Source organism: Chamaea fasciata, unplaced genomic scaffold (genome assembly GCF_029207755.1).
Source record: "Chamaea fasciata isolate MVZ Bird 193981 ecotype frontalis unplaced genomic scaffold, bChaFas1.0.hap1 SCAF_2, whole genome shotgun sequence".
Taxonomy (NCBI): domain Eukaryota; kingdom Metazoa; phylum Chordata; class Aves; order Passeriformes; family Sylviidae; genus Chamaea; species Chamaea fasciata.
Genome location: NW_027094087.1, coordinates 21,038,121 through 21,066,039, shown reverse-complemented (window position 1 = coordinate 21,066,039; position 27,919 = coordinate 21,038,121). Strand labels below are relative to the sequence as shown.

Genomic DNA, 27,919 nt, shown 5'->3' with positions numbered 1-27,919 from the left:
CTGGCAGCTCTAGGGTGCCTGAGACAGGCAGGAGGGATGGCTCCTCCTTGGAGAGAGGTAAGGTTTAGCCTTTTTATTATCAGGATGAAGCAGGACTTTCTCTGAGGTGTAGAACTTTGTAGCTCTTTTTAGCATTGTATGCATACTGATTAAATTTAAATGCTTTACAGTGAACTATTACAGGGAGCCATTAACCCCTATCAAGGAATCAAGATCATGAAATTTCATTAAGAAAGAGAGCCTAATTCTGGGTGCACAGGTTTTTTGGTTATAAAGAAATTTTATTTCCTGTGCCCCTCTGAAGTGATCATACTCCTCCAGCAATCCAAGCAGTGGTTACTCTAACAGTCCAGCGAGTTCTTGCACTACAAAGCAAGAAATCTGTGCGGGACTCTTGAAGTACTTGGTCTGATCTTAATTTGAAATAATTTATTGTTCTCTGACTCCTGTTGCAATCCTGTGGCCTTATGCATTGCCTTCTTGCCAGAAAATTTGCTTGATTGCCTCTGTCTGAAACTGGCACAGCACAGCATTTCTGTTCTTTTTCTCACTTTGATGGCGTACAAAATGTGTTTTCTTGGCTCTTGCCCTCATGCTGTTTCATTACTTTTTTTTTTTTTTAAATAAAAGCAAGAGGCTTTGGAGGCTTTATTTTGGAGACAAATTGTTACCATTTTACAATATTTCCGTTCACTGTGCTTTGATGAGCCTGTCGAGAGAAAGAGTGGTTTCTCTCTCTCTTATTTTTATTTGCTGTGCTCTAACTCTGCCACTTCCCAGAACCCAAAGTCCCAGTCCAAGGGAGATATGAAAACAGTAACAAATGTCTGTAAAATATTTTTCTTGAAAAAACTTCCTCTCAGACAATTTTTTTTGGAAGGTTATTTGCCATTAAAAGAATTCCTGCCCTTTTCATACTTTTCCTACCTTTGCTCAAACAGTGGAAGAAATAATCTTGCCTTAGAAGGTTAAACATACTAGAGTACTCCACCCAGAGAGAAATCAGGAGCATGCTTTAAAATTATTTAGCAGTAATTATTTTCCTATTTTATTATCAAATGTTGCAGGTATCATCATATTTGTTAGGATGTGCTAATCATGACCTGACACTCCATTCAAAAATTCGAGCAGATCTTTGCTCACAAACATATTTCCTAAGTGGATAAACTATTTTACTTTTATGCTACTTTTCATGATAAAGACTATGATGACAATAACTACAGCTAAACATCCGCTTGGTTAAAATGGTTTCAAAACCAGGCTTGTAATTTTCATGGAAGACCCTTTGTGCTCTGGGCCACACCTGTGGGCAGACATGAAGGAGGAAGTTGTTAGACGGTAGGCAGTGGATCTACCAATGTAGGTCTCTTCATCATCTGGCACTTGCATAAAAAACACCACTGAAAATCACCAAAAAAACCTCCTCTATGCTACTGCCATGGCTGAACTGCACACACACATCCCTGTGTCATGCAGGGACAGATCTGTTCCTAAAGACCTTCTGTCTTTTCCTCTTGTGTAGCAGGTAAAAAATGCATCTTACTCAAGTCTGCTTCAGCACAAAAGCACACATCAGTGGAGGGGCAGAGAGACAAAGCTTGAAGTCACTGTTATTTGTTAACAAGTGTTACCTTTACAGGCCTACACAGGTACCACCCACTTCCCACTCTGCAAGGGCGGAAATAAGGGTAGTAGGACACAACCTAAAAAACTTTCAGCCTGAGTTGTGAAATACTCCCTGTAGGTTTGATTCAGTGAATACTTCCAGCAAGAGTTTGCCACGCCTCTCATAAGCGCAGCAAAGAAAAAAGACAACTTCTGAAATGTACACACACACAAAAGGCCCTCCCCATCCCACTCACACACACTTATCCTGGATCCATGAAAATATACAGTCATTTGAACTCCAAAAATGTCATGACGTGGAATTAATTTCCTATATGCAATCCAATGTGCTATGGATTAAAGGACTTGAAATTGCACATCTGTCACCTTGGAACAACCCAACCAAGGCCAAAGGAAAAAGCAAAGCCAAGTCCTGAGGAGCAAATACTATCAGTCACTCACTTAAGTCTCTCAACTCTGCTCAAGGAAAACAATCTGAAATGTTCAGTGCAGTCATTTGGACCCATGATGACTGCAACTGGCAAATGCACAGGCTGAAAAGCTGGTCAGTGCTCAGCTCTGGGGACTAATAGTTATAAAATATCTGCAGTGAGAGCCGGCACTTGTGTTTCATCCATGCTGCAGCTGGGATGAAGGCATAGGTTGACAAACGTGCAGCTACCCAGCTGCTCAGCTGGATCAAAGGTGGACACCAACCTCTCTTCAACTTCCTGGAGCACTATGAGGTAGAGCTGGGGCTGGAAGCACAGGAGAATATAGGATTGGCAGGGGAAATTAAAGCACTTCAATCCACAGCTGAAATCCAAGCCCCTGATCAGGGCCTGATAAGCTGATGCCTGATCTGTTAGACCACTGAAATCCTCCTCAAAGGTACCTTGGTCCCAGTGCACAAGCCTTTCTTAGTGCCGGGTGTAGAGGCTCCCTTTACCTGTGGACACTTCCCAGGTTTTCAGACAAAGTCCCTCATTACTTTCCCTCCTCCCTGTGGCTTCTTGAGTCTGCTGTGACCTGTGCCAGCTCTTACCCACCTCTTGGGAGCTGATGCCTGTAGCCTGCTGGCTCAGGCATGACCAGGAGGGAGGGAACGCAACCCTCAGAAGCACCTTTTGCTAAAGGAAGAATCAGACCCATGTTCCTCAGCCCAAGGAAAACTGTGCTCGAGCTGCTGATGGCTGCTTGGAGTTTGAAAGAAAAATTTGGCACCTGCTTTCAAAAGAGGATTGTGAGCTGTGAGCTATGAGCCGAGAGTGGAGGGACTTGTGCCTGTGTACTTCATTCACCAGAAGGCACTTAAACCCAGGAGAGAGCTGGGATTTAGGATGAACTGCAATCTTCAGCCTTCCCTATTTGGCTGGCTTAGGCAACTCCCCAAACAGAGGCTTTTGTGAATCCCCCTCCAAGGCGCTTAACTCCACTTACACACATGCATGGAGTACCGGCATCTAATTCAGGCATGTGGACTCCATTATGGAGCCAGATGCAAATATCCCCTCATGGATTAGGATCTGAAAGGTTCTATATCCTGTACTGTCAATCAGCTACGGCCTTCATTCCCTGCCCCATCCTCCTTTTTGTGTTTCAAAATCTAGACTTTATAAAAGCAGATAAGCATTTGTAAAAATTATTCTTGTATCTGTGCAAAGGCATAGTTAAGGCATGTGCTAGATATTCCCAGGATGATGCAGTTAGATCAACAATGACTAATTCCACAAAATCTGGCATTAGAAAAAGCAATGCACTTAAATTATGTCATATCCTTCCCTGCAAACTTTGTCCACCAGATTCTCATTGCTGAACATCAGAACCAAAGTTTTATGGCTACCCACAGGCCTTGGCTCAACCAAATTCAAAAATAAATTCCCTAGGCTAATATTTCTCTAGCAAGCCAAATGGAGTTATGTTTCATACAGCAGGATGGCTATCAGCAATGCTTAAAATTATTCTCATTTGTGTGTTTTGTTAGACTCTGAGATGGGGCACCTACATTAATTCCAAGTTAATTTTGCTTTTGGTCAAGAAACATGCTCAGATTTTCAACTGTTAGCAGAAAACATGTTATTGACAGAAATGCTTTGTGGAAGGTTTAACTATGCTAATGAAAGAGATATTCTAGAGTATATCATTATAGCCCACAGGATGAGAGTGAGAGGGTTTTTTTCTTAGGTTTGAGCACTTATTGCTTGAAAATTGTTGCAGATTTCTCGATAAATTAAATAGTAAGGCTGATTAGATCCTGCAGGAATGAGCTCCTTAGAGGACTATACACTATACTTACAAATTGTATTAGTAAAGTCACCCAGGGGCTCATGTTTTCAAAGGTGTGTTTGCAGATTTGGGAGACACTTGGACAAGTGCCAGCATTGGATGCCAGGTGTATTTGGGCTATGTTTAGGGCAGGAGCATTTTGCTGCTAAAGCAATACTAAATGACAAGGTATTTGTAGCTGAGAAGCAGCCAAACCAGCAGCCCTGAGCAAGGTGCAGGGAGAGTGCTGGGACAGCCCAAGCATGCACACAAATGAAATAATCAGCAAGAATTCCAGTAAAGAAATCAAAACCCCAAGTCAGCTTTGCTGTATTTCTGCATCTGTATGAGCAGCTTGTGGTGATATAACTGTTTCACACTGAGGGGACCCCAGAGCACAGCAGCTTCATGGCAGGCAAAGGAAGAAACACCTGAAGGAGAGCTGGGTCTAGAATGGACGGGAATGTGTGAAGGAATTAACCAAGATACCAGAGATTCAACAGCTCTCTGCATGGAACTGAGAGGTAATCCCATTTCTTCAATCGTCACCGATTTAAGCTTTAATAATAAATCAGCAGTGATTGTACTGGACAAATATCTAAAAGGTTTTATAATCTCTGGGAGTATACGGCATCCATGTTTGCTCTTTCATTAGATACTGTTCTCATTACAGCTTTGTGAAAGTAACACGCAAAGAGGGGAAATAAGGCAAACTTACAAAGAGTTTTCATCTCTTCTTTCAAGAGATAGAGGGCAGAATGTACAAACTGCTGCCACATGACAATGTCACTGCCTTTAAATGGATTAGTTTCAAATACTAACTATAGAAATAAATTATCACCCTCCTCTTCTTTTCAACTAAAAGGCAGCACCAGTAATCAAAATCACTAAGAAATTGAAAAAAAAAAACAAAACCCAATTTGGTATATATAATTTTTGTCAGTTTTGGGGTTTTTGCCTATTCTGGTTCTAGACTGGATTATCTCATAATATGTGTCCAAATCTCACAAAACACCTTTGCGAACTGCTGTTAAATTCTACTCCTGCTTCTCCTCTTCCTGAAGTTTTCTTACTTCTCTCTCTTCTCTCTCTTCTCTCTATGACTAGTAGCTATATCTTGTTTTATTCCTTCTTGTGCTTAATATTTATTTCCCAAATCAATCTCTTAACAGTGGTCTATTGAAAATTGTTTACTTTTTTTGGGTACTGTAATAAAGATTACATGCCATTATGTCTTTGGCTTGGAATGAGGTCCTCATCTTGATTAAATGTGACACCTGAAATGAACTTGTGTTCAGAGGACTAAGCCATGACAAGTTATGCAGAGGAAGGGGAGAGATTTGTGTTTTCCTGCACTTGCAGTCATCAGTGTTTTGTGACCATCCAACACTGCTGTGGCATTCATAGCCCAGTGATAACTGTTATGGAAGAGAAGACAAACCTACTTATTTTTCATTTGGAAATGCAAAATTATTAACGCAATATTGTTGAAGAATTTCCTGGCTAGTTTTCTCTTGTCTGCCTCAGGCAAAAAAAAGATTGCTGAAGTTTAATACTTTATGAAATCTCCTGACTATGAAGGTCTAGTAATTCTCCTTGGGATGATCTGTGACACAGATAAAATGCAGAAATCTGAACGGGCATGATGGAAAACTACATGCAGTGGAGAATGTAACTTTGAGAAAGTTGTGTCCCACCAGTTTCTGTGCATTGATTATAGTGGTGAATATCTATTTTGTAAACTAAAAGGTGTATTTCCAAGAGTTCAGTAATTCAGGCCACTACATGATCTGGAACAGATTTTTCTCAAGTAATTCAGTTAATTACTTCCATATAACAATTAGCAACATTAGAAGCCTGTGAAATTCAGGAGTCAGAGAACTGGTCACTTGTGCAGACAGGCAGTTTGACATATGTAGATAACCCCATTAATTTCAATGAGAACTGTAACCTGTATAAAATTTGCTAGTTGTTAAATACTTTTAAATTAATCTCAACTTATACATACCCAGACAGTTGTCCATGCAGTAGACTGTAGCCTGTTTTTCCTAATCAAGCAAAACTACAATGAGAATTTTGCTCAATTAAGAACTGAATAATTTGGCTGACTTCTACTCAGTTTTTGGCAGTAGAAAAAACCCTGGTCTTTCCAACAGTAAGTGCCAGTGCAAAATATTTTGGCAAGGAACAAATGTCAGTTTAGATCTATGAAATTAACATTTTCAGGCAGTAAAATTAGAATCACTCTGGTTTGTATTAACTTAAAAATACCCAAACCCTGGCCAGCTATTGTGCAGCTAAGTAAACAGGTATCCACTACTGGCCCAGATTCTGTTCTCAGTTATAGAAGCATTTTGACTGCAGTGGAGGTAATTTCCATTTGTAAGCAGAAAAACCAGTATCACCGAGTCCTAACTTTTGCATGTGCTTATCTTATTGATATTGATATTCTGCTGTAGAAATTATCAGCATGGTTAAATGTATCTGGTTTGAAGTGGACAACAGTGACTGGTACTGAGTCCATTTTACTGCAATTTATCTTGTTAGTTATGACATTTAATGGGATGTCCCAGATGAACAGCTTTACTAGCCTAGCCCCTCTGAGCTAAAAGGAAATTTTCCAAAGATGGAAGAGTTGGAAGATAAGTGGGAGTGTTGCTTTCCTTTAATTATTTTCTTTTAAGGAAATGTTTTTCTTATCATTCTTTTCATCTATTCAAAACTATCCCAAAGTCTTCCTGGAAAATGGGCTGGAAATGTCATGAGAACAGACATTATTTCATATATCTGATTTTTTTTTCTTCAACTGGCAACAAAGATCCCATTTAATTAAATGAAAGCAGACTTTGGGATGTCTCTGTTGATGTACAGACCTACAGGCAGTAGGAGAATGAGGAAAGAACCTGTAATGTAAGCCTATCACATTAAAAATACATAGTTATGTTCAGACTTGACTATTGTTTTATAAGGAACTCCCATGAAAACATGCATATGGATCCCATTTCCTGCAGAAGTTTTCTTTAAACACTCATGAAATCAACATATTTCATGATTTCAAAGATTTCTTCATCTGGCTGGAAATCGGGGTGTAAATGTTCTACTCATATCCTTCACCATGGGCTAGGTGATGCCACCAGCAAACCCACTTTATACCTGTGGAAAAGACTGCTCCTCCTTGGCCTGCTTAGGAGCTCTGCAGGCCAAGTGTCAGTGCTGCAATCAGCTCTATACATCTGCTACATTATTTGTGTGCTGAAGTTTCTCTTCCCATTGTGATGAAGAAATAATTGAGTTGCAGAATTCCACCAGTTGCATGTGAAGCTCATTGAATTTTATTCTCTAACAAAAGCATTATTTTGTAAATGGGGAGGGAAAAAAAGTTTAAATGTAAATGAATACATATGTTTTCGGTACTTAAACCCATTTAATTATATCATTATTTTGCCAAATAACATGTCATGGACAAGTCAGATGTTAGCCTTTTTTATAATTGAACCAAAGTGATCATGCATATTTGTGTGCTGGCTACATAACTATGTTTGATCTTTGTCCAAGCACAGAAAATTAGTGCAAAAAAAGCATGGGAGGATCCAGGGCTTCCAAATATATTAAACTCATTACTAAGATGCTTTAAACTTCCTCACAGTTCAGCCTTGTTCACTCATGGTGATGATGCCTCACTGACTTAAAGTAATAATCCTAAATTGAATTGTCTTGCAAGGAAATGCAGTGGTGCAGTTGTAATTTTAGCATAGATGCTTCTCAAAAAAACCCCTCAATTTGAATGTTACCACATTTTAAAGTACATTTCTATGACCTTGTTCAGCTGTGTGCTGCCAAAGGATGCACACTGTAAATGAGTTGAAGTGTAAGTGTGCAGAAAAGGCAATGCTTTCAACTGCAGATAAAACACAGCCTCCCACAGTTGTTATCTCTGAATGTGGGGCTGGTGCTCTGATTCAGAATGGTGAAACAGGCACATGCTGAATGTTTACTCTTCTCATAAGATATTCTTTCTTCCTACAGTGCTGGAGGGGAGTGGGTTAGAAAATTATAATTGTGAAGGACTGTTTCTATCTCCTATGAGAATATGCTGCCCCAAGAAAACTAAGGAAATACTGACTTACACTTTTTCCAAATGAATTTACTGTAAGTGTGGCAGTGAGTGGCAGTAAGCTCTTTTATGCACTGCATTGTTTCCCACAGTTTCCAGTCCCTGCAGTTGACTGTTTACAGGTATCTCTGAACCTCTGACTTCAAATAAAGCCACACAGAGACCACAAGTCAGCAGACACATTTCTCCACGTTCTCTTCAGGGCTGTGCAATGCAAGAGTTGTTTCTTGAAAATGTTTCCTGACATTTGTCAAGAAGATGACAGGTCTTACTGGAAGGAAACTTTACAACCACCTACACTTTGTGAGAGAGGAGTAAAGTTTAGGCCTTGATGCTCATCCCTGAGTAGTGTAATATAAAAGAATCCTCCGCTGCATCAATGGCATTGTCCATGTGTGGATACATGGCTGAACCGTGTTTGTAGCTAGTTCATCTGACAGACAGGAGGGGTGTCTTCACCTATGCAGTCTCTGGCTCCTCCACCTCCACCCTCTCCCAGGGTGGCAAAGCAAGCCAGCCTGGGGTTGCTGTCCCAGAGGATTAATCCTTTGCTCCAGGGGGCTGGGGGAAGGACTCCTACTACCATCAGTGGTCCCACCTCAAGCTCAGCGATTCAGACTGTGACCTGCTTTTGGAGGTGACCTGTAATGACTTACAGACGAGGTAGCGCTAATGAGCCAAAGGAGAACTGAAATCTGAAATGGATGATGGAAATGAGCCTCTGAAAGCAGTGGGAACGATAGTATTTGCACAGTTCTGTAAAGGAAATAGTGTTATTCCTAAGGAAAGGGCACTATTTCTACAGCTATAATCCAAGACATTTTCCTCTTCAGCACCAAAGCTGCACTCTGGGATTCATCCTGGCTTAATGCAAACACTGCACAGGGCAGTTCAGGGATGGTCAGATCTTATGAGCAATTGCAACTTCATAAGCTGTGGGGGTTCATTAGATTCTCTACTGCAGTCTTTAGTAGACAGAAGGGGGTTAGCATTTAAAACCCATCTTGTATAATTTTTCTAATTCCAGGTACAGTCACCTTAACTAATTTGTGGCAATAACGAAGGAGAATTAGAGGTCTTTGTAAACTTGTAACCACGATAAAAAGTGTTTTGTTTTGGGTTTTTTTAACATAAAGTATATTTATAAAATGAAGCACACTGAATGCCAAATGGTGTAGCATCTGAAGATCAAATGTTTCTTTTCGATGTATATGTATTTAAATACTTGCAGGTGCTACAGCCAGTTCCAGTGTCTGTTGGAGCAATTTTTGATCAGGATGGAAACCGCCTTGGGTTTTCCCGGGCGGTCCCCGGGAGCAGACACGTCTCGGTACTGAAGCTGCCCTGCAGGTGGCGTGAGCCACCCGCTCAGCACAGACACGGGTCCAACACTCATCTTGCGTTTCAGAGGAGAAAAGCAAAATACTAAAAACATGCTCACGTAACTGTCATTTATATAGGTGCTGTGGTCCGTGTTGGCTGGTGCTTGGCTGTGTTACACCGCCTTCAGTGTTGCGAGAAATGAAAGATTATTTTTTCTGGTAAAGGTAAAATCGTATTTTAAGACACAGGTTTTTCCCTTGCCTTTGAATGAAGAGAATCTGCCTTTCTCTCAGGCACTTTGATCACCTCCAGAGAGCTCATTACAAGCTCAATGCCTTGTGTTGGCCAGGGCAAATATGATATAAACTAAGCATTAACAAATACCTTTCCTGTTAGTTGTTTCTGGCTTCCAGTCTTTTAGACTGTGTTTAACTTTTTAGACTCTCATTTGTCCAAAGGCTTTGTTTTCTAGCTATCATGGAAGTGTATCATGTTGGAATGTGCTTTGCTCTGAGCATAGGAAAATCTGCAGACTTTTCTGCTGGTGAGTAGAAAATGGTAAGCATCAGCCCTTTGATCTTAACCATTCTATATTTAGGGGAAAAAGGGAACAAAATCTGAGTGTGTCTGCAGTTTCTATGCATTCTGACTCCCATTTAGGGGTCATATCCATTCCTGGCTGAGTTTAATCACAGTGTGAAGTGGTGTTTGTATTCCAGGTCTGGCCATGGTAGTAGGAGGTAACATCTACATTCAGGCATCTTTTCTGCTCCATTCAGCACTACTGAATCTCAGAGAAAAATCATCCATATCTAGGTAAAAAGTGAGGGGGGAGAGGAAATTAAAAGGACAGGGAAGTCAAAGGAGGACAATCTGGCAAGACCTTAAATCTTCAGCTCTTCACAACCACTGTTACCCGTGTGGGTAACTAAGCTCCTAAGCCAGGTACAAAGGACATCAGGTTTTAGGGACAGTAAAGAAATTCCTATCTCAAGGTACAAAAATACGTGTCTCAAGAAGGATATGAAGGAATAAACTGCACAGTGACTGGAATGGGAATTCTGCCCGAGCCTGAAGGACAAGGTGTGCAAGGTATGCGAGCGTCTGAGACTGGAAACAGATCCCTCATGACATTGTCAGGTATGCCTGTGGGAGGAACAGGGAAAACCCCACCAGGCATGTTCAGCACCTGTAGACACAATGTGCGCTTGAGTGTTTGACACTCACAGTGTGCACAACAATCTCCTCAGATATGATCATGCTGAGATATGCCAGAGGTTGTGAAGTTGGGAACACAAAGAAAAAGCTTACTTGGAAGATTAAAAGGATACACTTTGCAAAAAAAACTCAGCCAACACCTGGGTCACCCACTGTCCCATTTTTACTATTTAATCCCCATCACACTCCTAAGATATCTTTGAATATTCTGAGTCCATGAGACATGCACCCAAAGAGAAGATTAATACTGAAGATTTTTTTTTTCATTTCCACAGCACAGTCCTGAATACAGCAAGTAGTGATTTCACAAAAAGCAGTGGTTGCAGTCATGTCTGAGGTACATAGGTAATATGTACCTTCTTTAGATTTCTGAGGTTACATACCTCCAGGAAAACAACTTCCACTTGGTATATATTTAATTGAGTTTGGGAAATAAAAATGTCATTGTCAGTGTTTCACAGGCCAGAGCTAAACCGTTCCTAAAGGAAATGTTAATAATATCCAGAAGAGGGAATGAACTCACTGCAGGCAAAAATTATAATATAATAATAAAAAGTCAGACTCCTCCAAGTCTCATTTGGTTCAACTGCAGATTGCAAGAGATTTCTCATAAAAGTATTTGATGTATTTTAGTGTGATTCTACAATGGTTGGGATAAAACAAACATATCCTGTTGAGAGTTAACATATTATGTAACTCTTCCTCATCATGCTAAATTTTTAGCAGAAAAACTGCAGGCCACTGGGCTTAGCTGAGCTGGGTAAGCCTTTTAGCTTACCAAACATCACATCAACAGCTGGGACTGAGTAAGTGTTAAAGCTTTGTTAGGATGGCGTGTCCTAAAATAATTGTAGAATGCCAAAGACAGAGCTTCCCGTGTTCCTTCAGGCTGAGCAGGGATGCCAAGTATACAGAATTGGAAGCTGTCTATCAGGGGTTTTTTATTTGCTTGATATTGTGCAGACAGCAGAGACAAAATACCAAAAATGCTTGAAATCCTTATGACCTTTCACTGCAAACTGTGAACTTTGTCCGCTGAACTCAAATTTCTATTTACACTGTCAGCAGAGGCTCCATGCTATTGCCTTTTCTTTGTCTGTTCAGTTTGTCATTTATCAAGGGACCGCTTCACAAACACTGCACAGGAGGGGGACCTGAGCGCATACCAGACCTTTTGCACGTTCAAAATACTTAGTTGCCATTCTGTAGATTGCTTAAAAATAGATGTAATGCAAGCAAAGTAGCATGAAATATGCTGTTTAGACCCAAAGGAAATATTCTATAGAAAGTCTTAGCTTTGCCATCAGCTGGCATAGCTCACATTCCCAAGTTATGTCCTGAATCCTTGCTGCTGCACAGCTGACTCCGTTTACACCATCTTCCATTAATACAGGAAAACCCAGGTGATTACTGAATAAATGGCCCAAAAATACATTCGGTAAAGAACTGCATCACCTTCTTAAATGAAATATCCCTGGTTTCAGCCTTGTGCTTCATTGTTCATCCACCCATGTAAATGAGGAGCTAGACTGTTGCAGAGAACAAGTGCAGGGGAGATTTCACACATATAAAGTACAAGTTGTGAGAGTGAGTAGAGGGAGTAGAAAAGTGAGGGTGACTGGACTGGCATTGTGGAGTCTCATTGTTGGAAATCATTCAAAAGCTTTCTGGACATGGTCCTGGAAAACCAGTCTAGCTGTCCCTGCTTGAGCAGGGGGGTTGGACAAGGGTACTTCCTGAGGTGCCTTTAAACCTCCGCCATTCTTTCATGGTGAAATTGTTCCTATGGAAGACTACTGTGAACTGTAATATTTGTTGCTATTTGTGTAACTTTGCCAATTAAAACAGGACAGCCTTAATCAGTTATTTAAATAAACCAGACAGCTACATAAAACTCCTTTGAAACTAAATATAAGATTGAATTATATAACAAATGTTTTAGCTGAACTCTTAGTATTAGATGGGCAATTATTCTGACTGTATTTCAAATTTCATTTCACAGTGTGGTAGCATTCCTTCAACTTTACAAGGCAAAGGCATTAATAGGGTTGTGTCTGAACTCTTTAGGGTCTAGAAAACTGTCTTAAAATGTGACATTTCCTGAGAGACTTCTGCATAGAACATACATTAGTGTTTCCAAATGAAACTGAGTTCACAAGGAATCTTTTCACTGATACATTATGTTTATGTGGCTTTTGAAAGAAGACTTTTCACTTAGTGTTACTTTTCCCTGAATGTGAAAGCTATGGAAAATATGTAGAAAACCTTCACAAAGTGATGATGGCAGCTGTATGCTCTATATGTTGCTGTTAATGAGCTAGCTCTTAATAAACCATATGCTTTAGCATATAAACAGGAGGATTTATGCATAATGCAAAACCCATAAGAAGATTTATTGTGTGGTATAACTGTTTCCCAAATCAGAGAGGCACATTGTTCCAGTCTTCCACAAACTTCCTGTTATCAGTATAAAAATCTGCTGCCTACTGGCTTCAAGTTCTTTTGATGTGAGTCGGTCTGGGGAGTAGGGGGGCTCAGAAGCAGAGAATTTAATGAGCAGTGGGTTCCTCAGATCTCTGCTCTGCACAGCCTGGGATCATAAACTTGTCATCACGGTTACTAACAGCAAGCGGGAGGTATCTATACAATATCCCCAATTCTAAAGATTTGTGGAGGCAACTTCATCCTGTTCTTTTTATGTGTTCTTCTGTACTGGAGGTTTTTGTGTCAATTATCACTACTAAAGCCCTAAACAAGCCCCTCTTCTTCAAAACACAGACAAAAGCAACCATTGGGTTTATTCACAGTAATGCTTGGATTAGTTAAAGAAACCGCATTCACCAACAGGAAAAGTAAATTTCTAAGCTATTGAATAACACTGCTATGTTTGGAAAAGATTTTTCTTTTGTAATTCTCCTTTAATTTCCTCCCATCCAGAGCTGCTGTGAGGAGTCTGAAGGTAGGTTTTCATGAGCGAGTGAAGGAGTCCAGCAACTGATTCCTATTTAAAATAAATGGTCCTGGAAATGTAAGGTAACATTTCCATAAATACTTGAGTAATTTGAGGTTTGGGTTCCACTAAAAGTCATCCAGTATTTCCAGCTCCCCAAGTCAGACAGGGAAAAGGCAGACCAGTAAACTAATCCTTACTATCAGATAAGCAGGGATTGAATGGCGGCACATAAAGCACAAGAAAATGAGGAGGAAACTGTGGACAGGGGAGATGCCTATGTTCAAGAAGTTTATACGCTGACAGGCATAAAAGGCAGTTCAACAGGAAAAAGGATAGACAGAAAAAATATCAGACTATATAAACTGAAACATTACTTTCAGTTGCTTAGGTTTGCTTTGAATTTTGAGATACAACCTCAGTAAATGGACAGAAAATTGTATAACTTTATCACCTGACTCAGTGCCTCTGAATTCAGTATAAGTTTTTTTTTTTTTTCCATTCTGCTTCCTGATCAGATTAGAAAGTTTCTGAAGTCAAACTGTGCTTTCTGGTAACCTTTCTGAATAGTTTTGCTTTTTTCATTTCAGTTTTGTTTTTCAATTTAAAAATATTATTAAAATACCACTTTTGGGTGGGTAGTGACTACCACGACATTGTGTAGAAAACTAAAGCAATCTGAAGCAAGCTAGACATTCTAAGTACATTTTTTAAATACCTTATTGCTTAAATAAAATAAATCCCTTAGTCTAGCAATTACTTTCAGATGTTTGATTGTTTATTTTTAAAGAACTGTCATGTCAACCATTTAGAACTGACAAGAACTATTTTCATATCTTCACGAGGTTTCTCTAATGTCTGCTCCCCTCCTTATATTGGGAACTACACACTCATCTTCACTGTCTCTTGTATTTATCTTAATTTTGCTGAATTTTATTTTATTATTGGATGAAAAACTTAGCAGAGCAGAGCTGTTTGTGGCAAGATTTAGTTACAGGAAACCCAACAGCTAAGCCCCAGTTTCAGCTGAGACAATTAGACTGTTGATTTTGGTAGCAGCTCAGGACTTCTATTTGACCCAAATGCCTTTCAGGTCTATCTGCCAGTTGATGCTCAAGCCTGAAAATTTTCTGTATTCTTGCTACAGATAGAGGGCTTTGTTTCCTTTTCATCTGAGGTATATTTCTATCCAGATCCCAATGTTTTGCTGAAATTCTTCTCCATTCACTGGAACAGATTAAAAGAAAAAAAGGAAATAACAATATTTTCCAGAACTTTCAACCTCCTTTTGAGTTTGTTTTCCCCTTAATTCTCTGTTTCTTGATATCTGTGAATTGAGGACAGTGTTTTTCTCAAAGCAATTTTGCCACTCATGAAAAGTAATGGGCGCTAATTTGTAATGCTTAGCTTAACTGTTGCTTGTTTCTATCTAGCAGCTATATTTAATAGCTTACATTACTGTTTCACCTGTTGGAATAAAGGACCCCAAAACACTGAAAACTCAATACTTAAAAAAAAAGTGATCTATATTATGTAACACCAGAAGATATTTATTGAAAGGTTTGAAGAAATTACTAATGAACAGAGCAGTGTTACACGGTCTTTTCATCAACTACTACAGAAACTTCATAGCTGCATTATCAAAGTCCACTGCCATTCTTGGATGGATGTTTTCTTAAGTGGATGGGCTCTAAAACTTTTTGGATGCTCTGGGAAAATGCAAATACTAACTGAGCAGTGTTTTATTCTATGTCAATAGTTTCTGAACTAGAGTCGTGAGCTTTTTTTTCCCTCCTCTTTTTGTTTCTTCTTTTTCTTGTTAGACTTTTCTAGCACCTGATGTAGGGTAGGTTACAACAGCTGATGCTGGATGAAAACAGTTACCAGGGACAGCTCCAGGCATGGAGTGGCCAGAGATCCTAAAATCCTGTCACTGCATAAGTCCACCCCAGTGGGTTCCAAGAGCAGGCTCTTTGCCAGGGCTGGTGCTCTAGAGCCACATTGTGGGGTCACGTTTGTGTCACTCTGCTGGTTTTTCACCTCGGACAAATCGCATGTGACTTCTCGGCAAGCGAGAAATGCTATTGAATGTGGCACTCACCCTCCTTGAAAGATGTCCGGAAAGTCTGAGGGATTTACATGATTGATTCTTACCATGTGGATTCTTTTAATTAGTTAGCTTTCTACAAACCAAAACAGAGTGCAGGACACTACTGCAATGCAACTTGTTAAGCAATAATGCATTTTTTCTTCCAAAAGTCACACTTGATAACAAACAATGCTCATAGGCATAAGATGACTGTGGACAGTATGAGCTAATGTCTCGTTGTCAGAAAGTTTTCCATTAGGGCTCAGAATGATGTTTAACATATTCTTCCTATTATTGAGCTAAACTAAACATTGTATTAAGTATGGATTTCTCAATGAATGTTAATGCTGTTTACTTTAGCATGTACATACATCTGGAAGCGGACCACGTGCATATGCATTTTGGGGATCAGAAGCACATCAACAGCGCAGTTCACTCTAGTCCCAGGATAAAATGTTTTTTGACGTTTCTTTTCTAATTAAACTGTCCTTACTCTTTTCCGACCATAAAAGTATATTTAAACCAAGCTTCTTTACAGAAACACAAAATGCCAAAGTTACACGTTCTCTCCTATCAAACAATGGAGAATAACTGAAAGGGTAGATTTCTTTATTTATGATAAAAAATGCTGCTGAGGATGATCACCAAAATTTATGGACTGTGTAATTTTCCATTAAAAATTCAAAAGCTTTGGTGTATAGCAAACACTTGAATAACTTATCAAATCCCGTGTAAGTGATGGCTTTAAGACAATTTCAGTTTTAAGCCTCTGTGCTTTGTTTTTGGCATTACATAGAACTCACTTAGGATTGCAAAGCTGAAGATACTTACATTGAAGTTTTGGGACAGGGCAGAAGACGGACAGGTTGGTTGCTTTTCACTCTAAGAGACACAGATTTCCTGATTGTGTTATGCCCGGTGTTATTTTGTTGATTTTAGGCTGGTCCTAGGGGAAAAAAAAACCTTGTAAGAAATGTATGAGCACAGTATCTTTCCCCCCCGCCCCAGAAATATTAAGAACCATTAGTTAAAATTTTCAAACATAGTGGCTTAACTTAGTGTTTTAATTCCCTATTCCAGCTTCTTATTCAAGGTCTACTGTTCAGAAGTATGAAAATCTGGCAATACATTCACTTTGAGTAGCCTTTTTAGTTATTCAGTGCTTGTGAAGACTGATGTAGCAGCTTGAATATGGACCAAAAATTCTAGTGTTCGGTGTTTTGGTTGGCAATCCTGTAATAATTATGCTGTAAATCAAAATATGAGTTTGGATTTCAAAAGTGCCTTGAGCCTTGTTCCCACCCTTCTACAGAGACACTGCATAACTTTTTCAGATTACAAGGTATAAAATTATCAGTCTGAAATACAGATGAAAAACTTTTACCTCATCTTATATTTCTCCATGCGTGTCATGCCCATGAAAATGTACACACAAACCCTTTCATGCAATGCATAAATAAAATCATTAGTTCCCAAGAGGCATTGTGCTTGGAAACTACCAAAGTCCCAAGCATTACTGAACTTATATGTGAGTTAGGTGTTAGTTACTCACTCGTAACGGGAGGATACCAACAAGGGGAGGCACAGACAATGCTAGTGTCCTATAGAAAATAAAAACTGCTTTTCTATTTCATATTCTGATCATTCTCACACAGCTGCTACCAAGTCCTATGTGCTTCGCCTGACACAAATCCCACAGACATGACTGGGAAGATTCTCTGTGATTTGTTGGGTTCAGCTGTGGATGGAGAACTCTGGATGAGTTTGCTCCAGCTGGAGTGAGCACGTGCTTGAGTGCTGTGCTGGATCAGAGCTGGGGAGAGTCCTGCACCTCTCTGCATAGCCCCTGCCCTCCGCTGCTCACCATACACTGCACTTGCTGCTCAGCATCCGTCCCACAGGGTGCCATGGGCTCCTGCAACCCAGCTCACGGATAAGCAGGGTGATTGCTCTTCATTTGCTGATTTGCTTTGTGGTTGAAAATTGGTCTAAGATCTTCCTTGCCTGTGGTTTTGCTCTCCAGAGCCACTGGTTCCCCAGCAGTCAGAGTAACTCCAAGGAGCCAAACACACCCAAAGGTATCTCTCCATTTACTTTTAGCATTTTATCAGCCAGGGCAAAATGCGAATTCAAGAGCAGTGGCTCCCGACCCCCGCAAGGCTGCTCCAGGGTACGCTGTTGCCACGCAGCCCCTGAGTTTCTGACTGCTGGATGGAATCTGTTTCTCCCTTCAGGTGACTCCAGCTGCCCACCTAGTCCCAGCAGGGGCTCTGAGAGCTACTGAATCATGGCAACCAGGTGGGCACTTTCCTCTCAAAGCCCAAACCCCTTTCAGACAGAAACTGGCTGCTTTTCAGGCCCTTTGCCTTAGGCTATGGATTAGATTAATCATGACAAAGCCTTCTGGCCTCTGGTATAAAACTAATTTTAAAAAATCTCTTTAAAGATATCATGCTAAGTTTTTTGGCAATACCAATCTGGTCTCCAATTGACCTTGCTTTGATAGATAATTGGTGTTGATTTTCTCCTGACTCCATCCACCTCTTGCAAGCAGATCCCTGATGAGTTTGTGGTGCAGTTTAGGAGATTTGTGATCAGATAAGGAACCAATAGGAGATAATGCCCGAGTGCTGTGGATTGTTAGCAATTGATTTCATCCAATTCATTGGAGCTGTACAAGGAAATGTGTATTTGCCACCTTTCTGAGAGGACTCTAAAGCCTTAAGAGCAGAAACTGCCACTGTGTTATGCAGAACTTTGTTGCCATTTGCTTCCTAGTTTTCTGAAGAGTAGGTTTTCCTCGTTTATCCTGCCAAACAGGCCTTCTACTTCAAAGGATGAGGCAGTAATTCAGAACACATCTACACCCTATCAGAACTTTTAGAGACACCTCTGTTCTCTGCAGTTCAGCTCGGGATACAAACTTCTCTGCAACTTGCAGATATTTAGGTTTGGGACTTCGCCTCGGCTTCCTGAGTGACTGAGGGGAAGCCACTAAGTCAGAAGTAGCTTTGCATACTTAGCAAAATGGAGATCTGCCAGACTGAAGGGGATAGCAGCTACTTTGCCTGTGACTAAGGAGAGAGGGATTAGGCATTTCAGCCAAACAGCTCATTCCTGCCTCCTTTTGTACCATCCATGCTGCTGTTACTGCCCTTGCAGGATTAGGGAGAGGGTAGAGGAGTGCCAGTGTGTACCAGAGGGCCCCAGAACAGCAGCATCAGTCATATCTGTCCTTTTGTCTGCAGCAGGATTTCTCTGTCTTTCTGCCCTGGTTCTGGCCTAGTTCCTGTCCCTCCAAACCAGGACTGACCCCTCCATGACAATCAAGAAAGAAAAGAAAAATGTGTAGACAGTGATGTTGGAAACAATGGAAGTAAAGGGAAGGTCTCTGGGTGTCCTCCCTCTGAAGAGGAGAGAAAGGAAGCAAAATAAGGGGTCACAAGGAGGAGAAGCAGCTTCATGAGCAGAAAAAGTGCCCTGTCTCATTTAAACTTCTCCACACAGAGGCCACTCAATCCCAACCTTTCACTCTCACATCTTTCCCCATCCCACACCACCACTGCTACCTCTGCCTGCCTTGTCTGCTCCAAGGATGCCCTCAGCTGAGAGTCTGGTTTTGCTACACAGTGTAACAAATAAAAAGATAAATTCCAGCTCCAGCAGATCCCTCAACAGGCTCCCACTGATTTTTCTTAGGGGAACCCCTGGCCACTTTGAGATGCTTTCTTTAACATTCATCTAATATTATTATCATTATTATCCAGCTCTTCATGTCTTGAGGCCAATCACTTGATGTGCATTCTTCCACTTCACTACTTTCAGAACCAAAAACCTGTAATGGTGTGATTATTTCTTTTAACTTGAAAAAATAATCTCTTGAAAGATTTCCTACTGATACAATCGCTGTCATCCCTGTGTTATTCAGTCATGTGCAGATCCTGATGTATGTATTACAACTATTTGGAGAAATCCCAAGTACAAGCCATGATGATGAGCAACTTGAAGCAACAAGAGTCTTTTTTTGCCATGGAGAAAATAACTCCCAAGAAGGCTTCTTGGAGAAGGAAGTGAGGGAGGGAATATGAGAGAGAGGAGAATGAGAGAATCATTCCTAAGAGAACATTTAAGCATTGAATTTTCTGATTGATAGAGTTTCATTTCATTGCTCTGCTTTTAAGAATTGCTTTGTGCAAAATTGTATCTGAGAGGACAGAACTTATTTTCTGTGTACTAAATCTTCAAATATAGTGAGGTGGCTTGCAGTCTTTTCTCCTTTCCGCTCTGCTACCTGCAGGTATTAACTGAGTGTGGAAAACAGCGTTTTCTGTTTGCAATTCAAGTTCAGAAAGACAAATGCAGAACGACAGAAAATCACAAAATCACTGTATTCTCTCTCTTAGCACAGAAAACAGCATGAACCCTAGTTAATTTAAGTAGTCAGTCACAGAAATCTAACTTCTATTTTAAGCAGGTATTTAAGTCCTGCTGATTCAATATTCAGCCCAAATGCAAATGACTTTTGTGGAATGAGGCTTGCACTGAACTGGATCCTCTTAGTAAAATATTTCAGTCTGCTATTTGAGGGAGAAAAGAAGAATCTGGTCAACTGTTGGAAATGCCTCTGTAGCAAAATCACTTCTGTACTGATTGATTGTTCTGTTTTCTAGGGAATTTCTAAGGGGTTTTTTTGTTGTTTTTTTTTTTTTGGTGAGAAAGTACTACTGTGGGATAGAAGGTTGATCTGGAGAAAAGTTACAAGAATGTATACACATAATTGCATTTTTTGAAAGTAGCATGCTACATAGGATTTCCTGAACTGTACCAGAAAACATTAACATCCTGAAACTGACATTTGCAATTTTGAATTCCAGCTTTCCAAGTATAATTAGTGTCATTGTAAATGTTTTGGTATCAAAGTTGGGACTCACTTTGGATAAGACAGTCCATAAACTCAATTTTTTTTCCCATTTAGTATTTCCTTTTCCACTGTTCCAGAGATGACAGCTGTAGTATTTAATACTAAGAAATAGTAAATTAAAATAACATGTTTTAAAGTATTTATTAATTATAATATATATAAGTTGTTTTCATTTAAAATTCACTTTTCTCCTGACAATTTTTTTTTTGCTTAAAGTACCTCTGATTCATATCTTCCATTATAAAAAATACACAAATAATTTTATATAACTACAGCGTTTGTTTAATCACACACCAAAATAGAAGGTAGAGGATATGAAAATTACTTATGACAGATGAGTCACATTAATATTTTGTTCTAAGCCATGAGAAAAATGAGACAGAAGGGGTGGGAATCAGAACAGATCAAAACCCTTAGTGCTTTATGATCCAAAACCACAACTAGCTATTGAGGTGCAAAATGTTCTTTTTTAAACAAAGTGTGAGAGAGACGCAGAGTTTTGTACTGCAGATGCTGGCAGCACATAATGTTGCAATTATTCTCAATATTTTGAGATGCCTGAATCATAACCAAAACTTTGAGCAACACTAAGGTAAAAGCATTTTTATGCTCCTTCACACACACACACACACACACAAATAAAACAGAAGAAAAACTGAGTTTGTTGCAGTTGCTTCAGAAATGGTGTGCCAAGTTTCTACCAGTGACTGAGAGTAGTAACAGAAGGAAGGGATGTCATGGCATCCTCTTGCCTTTTTTTATTTTTTCCATTGTAGTAAATTCAGAATCATTCAGATAGTACTCCTGTTAGATTTATGGGATTTCTGTGCTGCTTAAAAAATCTTGTGTTTTCTGTCTTTGAAAAGAATCATTCTGACTGCCTTTTAAAGGGAATTTACTATTTCAGTATATGTGGCTAACTTAGCCTGCATATGAAGCATAATCTTGCTTCCTATTTAGAGCACAGTAATTGGGATCAGTCACACTGGGAACACACTCAGTAGGTTACCACTCACTATTGGACTTAAGAAGAAACATTGCTCACTCCATCTGATGTGATCAGATCATGTTATCTATAATATGACTCACTGTTGGGTGAGCAAGGTATTCTGTTTCCCAGGCCCCGAGTATTCTCTTTTTTCATTCCCTCTTCTTGATTCAGTATCCAACAAAGAACTCAAGTCAGGAAGACAGCAAACATCCTTCATGAGCTTGTCAGCAGCCTCAGTTCCTGGGAAAGGATGTGCTTTTTGTGGTACCTGCTGGAGGCAGGCAGAGTCCTTGAGGGAGGCCTGTGCACTATGAGAGTTTCCAGCTTCCCTGGCTGCACCAGGGGGGTTTCAACGTGGAGCTGGCAGACACTCCAGCCTGCCAGGCCCCACTCCAGCTAACAGTGGGGAAGGATCTAGGCATCCACACGGACACCTGTATTAGGCCATTTATGGTAACTTCAGCGCAGTTGTATGTGTGTTGTCAACTCCAACAGTTACTCTTCAGGACTGGAGCCGTGTTTCTCATCATGAGAGCGAATTAGGTAGAGAAGTATTAGCTCTGCTTAACACCACTTGTTTGTTCTTCTAGTTAGGACCAGGGACCCCATTCCTACCCACTCCCCACCAAAATCCGTCCTTTCCTCAGATGATAACAAAAGTAGCTGTTCACTGCATACCATGCTGGGCTGCTTTTATGCCACTTTTTCATGCTGTGTAGGAGGCATTAAACATGGAAAGTGAACAGGCAATTTATGGACAAATAGTGAAAATTTAAGAAGTAAATGGGTGGTCTTGACCAGACAATTCCTGAGGACTTTATTCAGACAAATACATGTCTGAATAATTAGGAACCAGCTCAGTGCTTTTAGTATCTAGCTGTAAAGGTGTTCTCTTAAGCCAATAAAGAACGTTCTCCTTCTTCTACAATTTTAATTTGCCTCATCACACCCAAAGAATTTTTCTACCTTCTTAGTTTATTCAATACTTTGGACTTGTTCTATAGGTATAAAACACATTTGCTATAATCCATCAAAAATCAGTAATTTGATTCTTCATGACTGGGCTATCAGAGGCTAATGAGGTGTGATTGCAACTTGTTTTCAAATAGGTATAGTTGCTTTATTTTGTTTAGTCCATGAAAATTCAATAATTTAGATTTTGCTTGCCAGGCAATGTGTGAGATCCCTTCCTGGAGGTAAACATAAGCACAAGGGTAATGGTACTCCATTTCTTTAGTGATACTGGAACTATTACAAGATGTGTTTCTTGTTAATAGTGGCTTACAACTGTGATAAGCTTCTCAGGCGTTTCAGCCAAAGCAATTCCTACAAAACCACCTCCCCAGAAAAGGTTTGTTGGAGCACGCTGAACTGCAATTAAGGAGTTGGCCTCTGAGGGCCAAGAAGATTATAAGGAGGTATTATTGGTCCAGACAGAAATTTTGCCAGGCCTTCAGGACAGAGTTATGCATCACTGCATGTTTATCTCTGGTATGTTTCTACACCATGAACTTGGACAGAAATTCAAATTTATGATGAAATCTAAACTCTGTTAGGACTACTGAACTTCTGTCTTGAAATTTTTCCTGATTGTAACTAACACAGAGAAGGATTTGCTAGTACAGCCAAAACTAGCTGTTTCTAGGAGAGGTACTTGTAAAAGGAAACAGTAGGTATAAAGGACATGGTGTAATTCAGTCAGGTTATTTATGTGTGCCTTTTAAAGAAAAAAAAAAAAGAAAGGAAGAAAAAAAAAGAAATTAAATGTAAACTTTCCAGTTCCTTACTGCTGCCAATCTCAACAAACCAATTCTTTATCCATTCTGGAATTTTTATCAGCTTAGTCTCATATTATAAGAAAAAATGAAGTGAAGTGCACATTTTTTTATATAATCTAATAAAAAGTTAGAACACATACTTTGCTAATATATCATGCAATGACCAATGTGGCCTGTTTGCCACAGGTACAGGTAGGGCTCCTTACCCTGATTGGCACCAGGCAATTCTTGATGCTTTGTTGATTTGTTTGGCTAAACTCCATGACCCACACCACATCCTTTTATGTAATTTCTCTTTAAAAGTTAAGGACGGCCATAAGGACTATGCTAACTTCTGTAGAGTATATTGGAAAGAATTGATCTAAACTCCATAAACATAATCCAGATGAAATATATCAGGGCAGAGAACAACTTTGACTGTCATCTGCATAATGTACATGTGCAGAAACAAGCAAAAAAACAAAAGTAAATTCTATCTTTTCACTGCTGATACCCAGATAATTGAATATAGAACACTCTATACCTTTGATTCTTTGCAAATAGAAAAAGCTAAAAGGAGATGAAATTGCCAAACAGTTTCTACATCGGCATTATAGAATCTCACATCATAAAGAAAAGGAAAAACTTTTCTGTTTGAGTCTCCAGAGCACTTGATGAAGTAACTAAACAGGCATCTCATTTATTTTGGAGAGTAAGAGTTAGACATTGAGTTGTGTACATGATTAGATTCTTTGCTGAATAGGGCCTTACACTGAAGTGGTGAAAATGCCCCCATACTTAACAGAGAGCAAAATACCAATGGCAGAAAAGTATGGGTGGTTTTCTTTTTCACCATACTTTTCCTCTTAAATAAAATTAAAACAAATAAACATACTCAAACAGACATGTTTTATACTCAGGTTGGGAGGAAGAAATGAAAAAGAACATAGTCTACTGTTATTAATCAAGAAGGAGAAATGTTATATTTGTACATTTCATCACAGAGGAAAATGCTTTCAGGTTTTCAGAGGAAAAGTACTGAGAATATATTAAAAATGCTCCCCTTGGAAGTAAAATGCCTACATGGACGGCAAAGTATGACCTCCTCTTCATCCCCCTTAGGGATTCATGCTGTTTGTTGTCTGTTCCTTTTAAGGCAAGATTCTAGGAGTTTCCCATTACAGGCAAGAAGGAGAATTCCTCTCCATGCTAATATAGTACCCAATAAGTTCATGCCAGTGGCTTATTTGGTCATCTTTACAGTAGTACCTAAATATTCACATATTTCTCTTGACAGTACCTTGTAAGATAGGGAAGAGGTACTACTCCCATTTTGTGGCTGGAATGAGGCCAAGTCCTCTCCCCAGGCTTGGTCAGGAGATGCATAAGAGATGTGCAGCATAGGAAGGAGGTATTCCCTGCCTCAGGGTACTGCGTTCATGGGTCAGCCTTCCTTTCTGCTGGAACAATGGACCCTTATCCAGGAGCAGCAGCCAAACACTGCTTGTGTGTTTGAAGGAATTATGACACATCCCACCTCCTGAACTTTGTTGCGCTTGGGATATGTCCTGTGAACTCAGCCAGATCTCATGTTCCCCTGCCCCTTGATTCCCTAACCCCAACTTGCAACGCCTCCAGTTTTCCAAGCACCGAATTATTTTTATCTTATGCTTTGCTAATTAAAAATTACAGCACATACTGTGTTTCTATCATGCTTGGAATTTCTGCTCTGAAGTTTCATCCCTTGATGTGTTTATGTAGGTGGTATTTACACGTGTGACTGCATTAGGCTCTCAGCTGTAGTGCTGTGCACATGAAAAGCCTTAAAGAGACAGCAGCTGTAAGGTGAGTTGTGTGACAAGGCAGCAGTGGTGCTCAGATGTCAGGCATGAGTCCTGCAATAAACATGGCAAATGCCACTGAATATTTGTAATTAATAACGTGGGATGATAAGAATGATGACATTAATTAAACATAGAGTGATTTGGGCTGGAAGGGACCCTAAAGAACCCCTAGTTCCACGCCCCCTGCCACAGGGCATCAAAAATTTTTCTCGAATTTATACAGTAAGAAATAGCACAAGCACTGCAAAATGAAGTAAATGCTTTGACTCAGCTGAAGTCCTACAGAGAGCAACAGAAAGAACACTTGCATGGAAGCATAACTAAGCAGAGATTCTGTAAATATTTCAGCTATAAAAAGCCACAGAAATCCAGGCTTTGATGAATTCCTGAGAATAAAATGATTTACTAATGCTAATTCTAAAGACAGATACCTCTTCTGAGTTAACAGAAAGATTTTGGTGATAGAATGTTTCTAATCACAGTTCTAACACTTCTGAATTTATGAAGATGTGTAGAAAATACAGATCTTGAACAAATATGGATTGTAAGATGCTGACAACATTCTGGCCAGCAGAATGGAAATAGTCTTTTTAAGTATAAATCAGATGTGTATCACTTTAGATTAATTAATAAAAATTCAGGATGATATCAGTTCATTTATGTCATTTTACTTTTACATAAATGTGGAATTGAGTCTGATGTCCGTCTTTTCAGGAGGCAGCAAGAAGGATTTTGACAGAGCGCGATGGAGTGGCTAAATCTAAACTGTTCTCCATATTGCAGCCATGTGAACATGGCAATATAACTTCTCCGTTCTGCAGTTCAAACTGCAATTAGTACTAAAATCAAATTTGCATGCATGTGGGAGAACTCTCCAGGAGTTAAGCCCACTTACTTTTAGCCTTGGTATTTTAACCTGAACTAATCTGAAGTCATATGCTACAACAGTTATAAAACCACTTCATAGGTAAGTTCCACCCTTCTTCTGGATAGTATCACAGTGACGTGACAGTGAAAGTGATCTATAAACTTATAACTTCCAACACAGATATAACCTTACTCATAGATAATTTCTGTGTCATATGTGATAGAAAATAAATCTGTTCTCTGTTTCCATGACTTAAAGGGTGGAGAATTTAAGAGACTTAAATACTTTCACTGGTGTCCAAGTCACAGGGAGATGGGGATCAGAGAATCTTAAAATGCTTTGGGTTGGAAGGGGACCTTGAAGGTCATGTGGTTCTGGTGCCCCTGCTGTGGGCAAGGACGTCTTCAACTAAAGCAGGTTGCTCAGAGCCCCATCCAACCTGGACTTGAATTTCCTTGGGACTTAAATATTTCCCAGGGAACTTACATACTATTAGTGATTTCAAATGGGATGACCTCAGATACCATGCTAGCGAAGTGATAGTCTAAACCGATGGAAGTACAGAGTTAAATGTAACCTTTAGCTTTTGGAAACTGGAAAAATACCGGCCATTTCTTCCCTCAAAAACTGACAAATGCAAACAAAACCATGAAATTACTTACCTTCCTTAGCAGCTGCTTAATGCCTTTTATTTCTTAGGCAATAATAGTACAAGGTTGACTGGGGTAAGTTTTAGGTCTGACAAACATTAAAAAGATATTTCAGATCTTAGCAGGATAGCTGGCAGGTTTAGTAGATACCATATTTGGTTACTAAAACAGCAAAACAAAGGATATGGTTATTTTAATTTAAAACTGGATTTGAATAGGATGAGGGCGGATGAAGGAAGATGGGTCAGATTTGTATGTGACTGACAGGTATAGCTGTGTTAGAGATCAAAACTAGCAACAGAAGTGCACAGCTATTAACGTCCTCTTTTTAGATCACTATTTTCAGATGAATTTGTATTGGGGAAAGAAGTGTAAAAATATCTGAGGACAGATATGGGATGACAATGACCAAGGATGGAGAAAATCAGATATGCTCTGACTCCCAAAAATCACAAGAGAAAATGAGTATTTCATTCTCCTAAAATGAGCTCTTCTTCAAAGAAAGATATCCCTGTGGGTTAATTTTCCCCCAAAGATGAATTCTCCATTACTTAGAGGTATGAATTCTTGCAGAGGTCACCAATTCACTGAACATGAGTATCTCCAGCAGAGGATATGAAATGTGGTTTTCATGAAGCCATGTATCACCTACATGGTAGATCCTATTCTGAGACTGAAAAAAGACAGGTAAATTAGGCAGAACATGTAGAGATACGTTGTCAACTTATCTTTAGCTGACTTAAGAGCACACAAGAAACAGCCTTGTTAGATGCAGGGTCCACCTCCCAGAGAGGTAGTATCAGCCAGCAGGCAGGCCATTTACCAGCTCTGTGCTAATGTCTTCCCATCTACAGAATGATTATATTAACATTTACCCACCTCATAGTGGAAACTGGAAGAGATTAATTAACATGTGTAGTTATTTAAAGCTCCTGGACTGAAAGCTGCGCTAAAGATCCAAGATATTTGCTAATATTATTATTTCTATATCCAGATGATTTGCTCACGTGTTTGCCATATGCCAGCACAAAAACCCACTGGATGAATGCAGTGTTGGACAGTTGCTCAGATGAGGTCAATGGTATATACAATAGTTCTAACTGGCAGAGGGCTTTGGAAGATCCAACCATCCTAAGGCTTTATTGCAACTCTCTGGCCATATAGAATACAAACGAACTTCAATTTATGATTCTATTAGCTCCAAACACACTGAGGAATGATCTGGGAGTTCATTCCAGCAGTGTGCAATCTCATTTGAACAGATGTCACAACCTCCACCTTGGACTGAAAGCTCAGTGTGAGCCAGCAGAAAATACAGTTTTAA

At 39.7% G+C, this 27,919-nt stretch overlaps 1 protein-coding gene across 1 annotated transcript in view; it reads right to left on the bottom strand.

The window, feature by feature from the left end:
- The window catches only part of COL8A1 (collagen type VIII alpha 1 chain), an 86,001-nt gene that overhangs the window by 15,352 nt on the left and 42,730 nt on the right, over positions 1-27,919 (bottom strand). The window contains exon 3 of the mRNA XM_066175210.1: positions 16,396-16,510. The gene's annotated coding sequence lies outside the window, so the exon portion shown is untranslated. The remainder of the gene's footprint in view (positions 1-16,395; positions 16,511-27,919) is intronic.